At 47.1% G+C, this 6,604-nt stretch overlaps 1 pseudogene; it reads left to right on the forward strand.

Annotated features, from left to right (window-relative positions):
• The first annotated feature begins 2,791 nt into the window (after positions 1–2,791).
• Positions 2,792–3,626, forward strand: LOC147692206 (cytochrome c1, heme protein, mitochondrial pseudogene; annotated as a pseudogene).
• Positions 3,627–6,604: the final 2,978 nt, after the last annotated feature.

The raw sequence follows: 6,604 nt of genomic DNA on the forward strand, positions 1-6,604 counted from the left end.
ATTACTACAATTTGGCGACAATTGGACTAGATGCCAACAGTGAATTGCTCTTTGTCTTCAACCTTATCCCTGATATGACAAAGTTTTGTGGAGTGGTGCAGTTTGAGGTGAAAGCGGTGTGCGCCAATATATGAACAGGGTGGCTTACGAGGCAGTTTATTAACGAGAACCAGGCTAATCCTTATAGATTTACAGTTTCCGCTTACGCAAAGAGTTTTGTTTATTGGAAGCCAGTGTGGAGACATGCGCAGCATCGAAGGGCTCGATCCAGCGCATATCATCAAGTGACTCGAGCCAGCACAAGCAGCATTGGAGTGTCTTGAGTCAGCGTGTGGCATTGGAGTGCACACACAGGTCTCTCCAAGAACAACAGGTTGAAAAATGGAAGGAAAGTCTGCGTGAAAGATGTTTCTTTGCCCGATCACCGGGTTTCTTCGCTTTTGTGATGACATAAAGCTGTCAATGTCATATGTTATTGCTTGAGGAACCTTCCAGCATGTCAGCTGTAGTGATACATTCACTTGTTTCTTTAGGAACCTTCCCAGTGTGTCAGCTGCAGTGATACGCTCACTTGTTTCTTATGAAGGGGGTTTTCGGAGGAAGTTGCTTTCATTCTGCATTGATATTCACCAGGAAATACGGCAGTGGTTGTTGCATGTTCACACAGTGACACACACACTGTAAGGTATTCATCAGTGAAACGCACACTGTCTGGAGTGGTCATGGTCCATTTGTTTTTAAAAGCTTGTGGTTAGTGACACACGCACATTTTGAGTTTTCCTAATTTCTTGCATCGTTTAATTTTATTTGACTATCAGGGTGCACTTATTTATTTATTTTCTTTACTTTTTTTTCCATTTACAAGTTATAGTGTTTTAATTGTTTAATGCCTTAACCGCAGCAGCAATTCCGCCGCATTGCGGGGTGTTCCATTGAGTGGGCAGGGCCGCGCCGGCCAACAGTATGTTCGCAGCACTATGTAGGTACTTGGATGAGACAGCTGACCATTTCAATAGCTGCATGACACAGGTCAACCTGTGGATGCGGTCCAACTGCCTAAAATTGGGTGGTGGAAAGACTGAGGTCCTGTTGTTGTGCTCTGATTAATCTTTTTGGTCATCTAGATGGTGGCCCACTAGTTTATGTGATTGCCCAGCCCCAGTGCCTGAGGTAAAAAATCTAGGATTCATCTTTGATGATAAACTGAAATTCAATAGTCAGATCAATACCGTTTCCTCAACCATTTGGTTCATCCTAAAAATGTCCATTCATCCGACCTGATTTCCTAAAAACACTGGTTACAGCATTAGCCCAGTCCAGGTTGTACCACGGCAACACCCTGTACATAGGGATCCAATCTCAGTATCTACATAGGTTGCAACATCTTCAAAATGCGGCAGCCAGCTTAGTATTGGACATCTCCAGGTTCCAGCCAGTCTCCCACGGTTTAAGAGCCCTCCACTGGCTCCCAGTAGACAAGAGTATTACGTTTAACCCCTTTCATGCTCATGACGAGCTCAGCTCGTCATGAGGCACGGTTGAGCTGTGCTTATGACGAGCTGAGCTCGTCATGAACAACGGTAAAGCCTACAAAGCAGCACAGGAGGGGAAAACTATCAGCAGCGATGGTGTTAAATCCCAATGCCTAGCCTTCAAAGCACTACATGGTGCCGGGCCTCAATTTCTGAGGACTCATCTGCACACAGCAAACTTCTGCAAACACCCAGGTTCAAGAAAGCATGTTGGGGTGGAAGAAGCTTCCTGTTAGGGACAGTCAAGACATGAAACTATCTCCTGTCACCATAAAGAGCAGCCCACGCTTCTATCTTTTAGAAAGGCGCTGAAAACCTGGCTCTTCTCCAATTAACTTGACCTGTACACCATTCAGGTAAACTAAGTTGACCCACCTGGCTATTGTGCCAAGATACCCCTAGACATTTGTGCGCTTTACAAATGCACTAACCAAATCAAATCAGCCTGATTGTGGATTGACTTTCTGGTTTTAGAGTGACAGGGGCTGGAGATGTGCATTCACTGTAGGGTTCACTGATAGAATATCGATGTAACAAACATCGATGTACTAAATATCAAAGAAAAAATATAGAATGCATAAATATCGACTCCCTATCATTGTTCCCAGCAAGGTGTACGCCTGGGCGCCCGCGCACCTCTGTTCTCCCAACCGTGCAGTGCTGTGTGTCAAGCGCGCACACACAGCACATCCCGGAAGAGTGTTTCTGCACCGATAGGAAAAAAATGCTCATGCACTTGCATGCCTTTCTATTCTGATTAGAGCGCTGCTGCCGGGCAGATTGTGGTGCTTTTGAAAGTATTTATGTTAAAATCACAGCGCCCATCAAGGGATGCATTTAACGTAAATACTTGCAAACAGCAAATAATCAGCCCCACAGCTACGTTCTATTTAGAAAAGAAATGTAGCAAGTCTACAAACAATCATCTGAAAGCACAAGTTTGCGCTATTAAACTTGCTGCATTTCTTTTCTAAAGAGAGCGCAGCTGTGGGGCTAATGGTTTGCCTTTCAAAAGTATTTGTTAAATGCAGCCCTTATGGGCGCTTTGATTGACATAAATACTTTCAAAACCCCTGCAATCAGCCCCGCAGTTGCGCTGCATTAAGAAAAGAAATGCAAGGTGAGAGTCCTCACGTCACAGAGTAAAGCCAAAGCTGGCAGTGGTGGCGGTCAGCCTAGCAGCGTGGATCTCGGTGCAGAGGGGACTCCTCAGGGTCCCCGGGGGCGGGGCAGCCTGGTAATCACAGCCCAGGGCTTCCATGTCCTTTTCCAGTCTGTCCAGAGGCCGAAAGGTGGCCCTGTCCACGCTGGGCATATTTCCTGCTCGAGGGGCTGGCTTAGCTCTGGCTCTACACAGATCTGTAAAAGCCAGTGATTTAGAGCTGCATCCTCTAAAGTATCCTTGGAGCCACAACAGTCCTTTTTCTGCCTTGGATCACAGCAGGGTTTGCGTGGTTACCAGATATACTAACAGGTTTGTGCTGCCTGCCACAGCATGGAATACCTGGCCTTCTGAAATCTGGTGGCAGTTAGTCAGACAGAAGCTGAAGCAAAGGCTTTAGCAGAGGAGTGTGAAGTGATAAACATCCCTGATGAAAATGGGGATATGTTTACCCAGCCAGGCAAGCTCTCTGATTACTCCCCAAGCCATATCCTAATGTGAAGGCATCCCGGAGAGCGAACAATGGGGCATTGCCCCCTGATCTGAGCTACAATGTCAATGCTAGGCACGGTAGTGAGGATTACATCTTTTCTCTTTTTACTGGCTACTGTGATGTCCCCACAAGGGTCATCAAAAAAGATGGCTTGTATTACAACCCCACCTTTCCTGGCCAGGCTATTGGCATGGCACTGCCTATTTACAATGAGATCCTGGAGTTTGATGATGGCACTACAGCTACCATGTCTCAGGTCCCTAAGGATGTATGCACATTCCTTAGGTGGCCAGCTGAGCCAGAACATGACCAGCACAAGCGAATGGGACTGAAGGTTTTGATGATTGGTGCAATCCTTATTCCCGTGGTGTACTGTTTGAAGAGAGCCAAGTGGTCCGTATTGAAAAGCAGGAAGGTTGAATATGGGCCGCCTAAGTAAAACGTCCAAAGCGCACCACCTCAGCATTCAAATGCTCCATTATCTGGCACCCTATGCAGTTGGTTACAACGCCGTGGTGCAGATGACTATATAAAGCCTTCCACCCCCTTCTAAATACCCGAGCAGGAGCCTGCAGAGTCACAAGGAACTTATATCTGTTAACCCCTTCGGTGCTCATGGGCACTGTGCTCGTGTGCTCATGACGAGCTGAGCTCGTCATGACCACACCCATTAGCATTATGGCCCAGCACAGTAGAGGAATATCCTGCGCAGCCAAGGTGTTAATATTATTATTGTTCATGGCTCTACTGTTTTTTTTCTTTTACTTGTCATCCTCACCGTTGTTGGCAACAAAACCCAAGCATCACCTCTCTTTGAACAGAAGGGACTTGGGAGGAGGAGCGAATATGGGGTCAAAGACAAATTGATTGTGTTCTTCGTTTGATTCTTATAAGAGGGAGGCAAATAAATTCAAACAGTTTCTTTTAAAAAAACGTTAAAACGAAAAGAAATGCAGCAAGTTTAAAAGCACAAACATGTGCTTTCAGATGATCCTGGATCCTGAAACACACGTTATTCTTTTAAACTTGCTGAAACACCCATAGGGCTAAAAGCGCTTCAATAGTTAACCCCTTCGGTAGCACATCATGTAGGTGCAACTCTACTTCACTGGAAGGGCTGGGATAAGGTGGTCAGTGGTTGGTTATTGGGCACCTCTCTTTTGACACACAAGCACTACTTCATTATTTCCATGCACATCTGTGAGCACGACTAGCAGCCTGGTCCCCATAGCACAGCAACTAACTCCTGCACAGCAACGCAAGGTAGTTGGAGTACAAGGCTGGCCACTCGTTTTCACTTCCTCTGTTTCCACACAAGTCTGCAGAACATTATTGGTGCACTTGCCTCCTTAGCACAGCAGCTAACTCCTGCACTGCATAGCAGAGTGGGGTAGGTGCAGCAAAAGGCTGGAGCACTACTTTCCACTACCTCTGTTTCACACTAGCCTACAGAGCACTGTTAGCCCCCTGGTCCCACTAGCACAGCAGCTAAAACCTGCACAGCAGCTCACCACTGCACAGCAGTGCAAGAGAGATACAATGCAAGGCAAGACCGTTGACTAGTTTTCACCACCTGTTTTTCCACACAAGTCCACCGAGCACAACTAGTGCCCTTATCTCTTTAGCACAGCAGCTAAACCCTGCGCAGCAGCTAGACCCTGCGCAGCAGCTAACCCTTTCACACTAGAGCGAGGCAAGTATAACGCAAGACTGGAGCCCTAGTTTTCACTACCTCTGTTTCCCAAAAAGACTGCAAAGCATGACTGGCGCCCTGGTTCTTTTAGAACAGCAGTTAACCTCTGCATAGCAGGGTGAGGCAGGTGCAGCATAAGGCTAGGGCACTAGTTTCCACACAAACATCGCATCTATTTCCACACAAGTATGCAGTGCACTGCCTTCTTCCTCTCCCTATCTGACAACATTTATCCCCGACAGCAGCACACTGAGTCTAGACTCGCATCACTAGTTCAGTGAGCCTCCGGGGGCAGCTGGCTACAAGGCTGATTAGTGCTTTACGATGGTTGGCACATAGTTACACATAAACAAGACTCCAATATTTCCAGGGATATGCTCCTGCCCTTATGACAGTGCACATGTCCTATGGGCTGGGGACACTGCAGCCGGTGCATGAATAGTTATCAGAATTCCAGGGGCCCTGATAATAAGATGGCCTGTGGTAATAGTGAGCATTGTTGCAAAGCTCTGCTTTCTCAGACCCTTAGGATAAGAGTTTACCCCTACAGCACACAAGGAGACTTTGATGGAGAACCCCCTGCAAGTACATTAGTCCCTGGGGGTGGGTGGAGGAGGAATAAGGTGGATTTATGGTGAGCAGCACTGTTTCCACACCATTTCAAACCTGTAATGCCTGGCTACTTCAAGCCAAACACAAGTTAACCCCTACAGCACACAGTGATGCTGTGCAGAATAACCCCCTGCTGGTGCCTCATTAGTTTACTAGGTCATAAGAGGCCTGGCGACAGGGTGGTCAGTGGCTGACATGGGTCGACTATGTTCTCATAAACACCCGCCTCGATCCTTCCACACAAGCAGCTTCTCAATCTGCTACTCACAGCTGTATAAATGATGCATGATAAGAAAATTAACCCTGATAGCTGAGCCCCGCACGCAGCTAGCCAGACAGAAGCCTGCTGGCTACTCAGAAACAGGTAGGACTTCAGGGACAAGAAGTCACCTCCGCTTAGTCCCTCAAGTTGCAGCTAAATGCGTTCATTGCAGCTCTGCTGTGTCCTTCTGAAAACCATGCAGTGTATATTGTTTCTACAATCTGGGTGCTCTCTCTAGTGGTCAATGTACAATACATCCAAAATATCGTAGGCATAGAAAAGGGGTAGGCACCGCTAAACTCAGCTACCCAGAGGCAGGCATAGTTTTTGTTGAAACGTAGAGTGGCAAAACTCTGTTGGCAGGGCAGAGTTTAGGGTTTGTCCCTTGGCACTTATTGCCACACTATCTACACATGCTGGCCCATGTGTTGTGTTCAACGAGGGACCTCCTCGGAGCGGCTCTCGCCCACAGCGCAGCGGGTTAATGTGCCTGCTACAAAAACGTGTACCATGCAGATCACAGAACAGAGTGTGAGTAAACTAGGAGCAGCGCTAATAAAAAATTAAATGTTTGTCAGAAAGGTGCTATAGAGAGATGAGGTGCATTGTTGGTGAGTGGTGGTGAGGGAATTCATGGAGTAGGAGGAGATGGGGGAGGGGCACCATTGTTGCACAGTGTGTGACCAGTGCTAGGGCCAGCCTTGGCTGGGAGTATTAGTCCCCCCTGAAGTTTGGGTCTAATTGCTCCCCTGATCACAGTGTCTGTCATGGGCTGCATTTAACATACATTCTTTCAAAAGGCAAACTATCAGCCCTGCATTAGAAAATGCAGCAAGATTTATTTAGTGCT

This window comes from Lissotriton vulgaris, chromosome 9 (genome assembly GCF_964263255.1).
Source record: "Lissotriton vulgaris chromosome 9, aLisVul1.2, whole genome shotgun sequence".
In the NCBI taxonomy this organism is placed as follows: Eukaryota; Metazoa; Chordata; class Amphibia; order Caudata; family Salamandridae; genus Lissotriton; species Lissotriton vulgaris.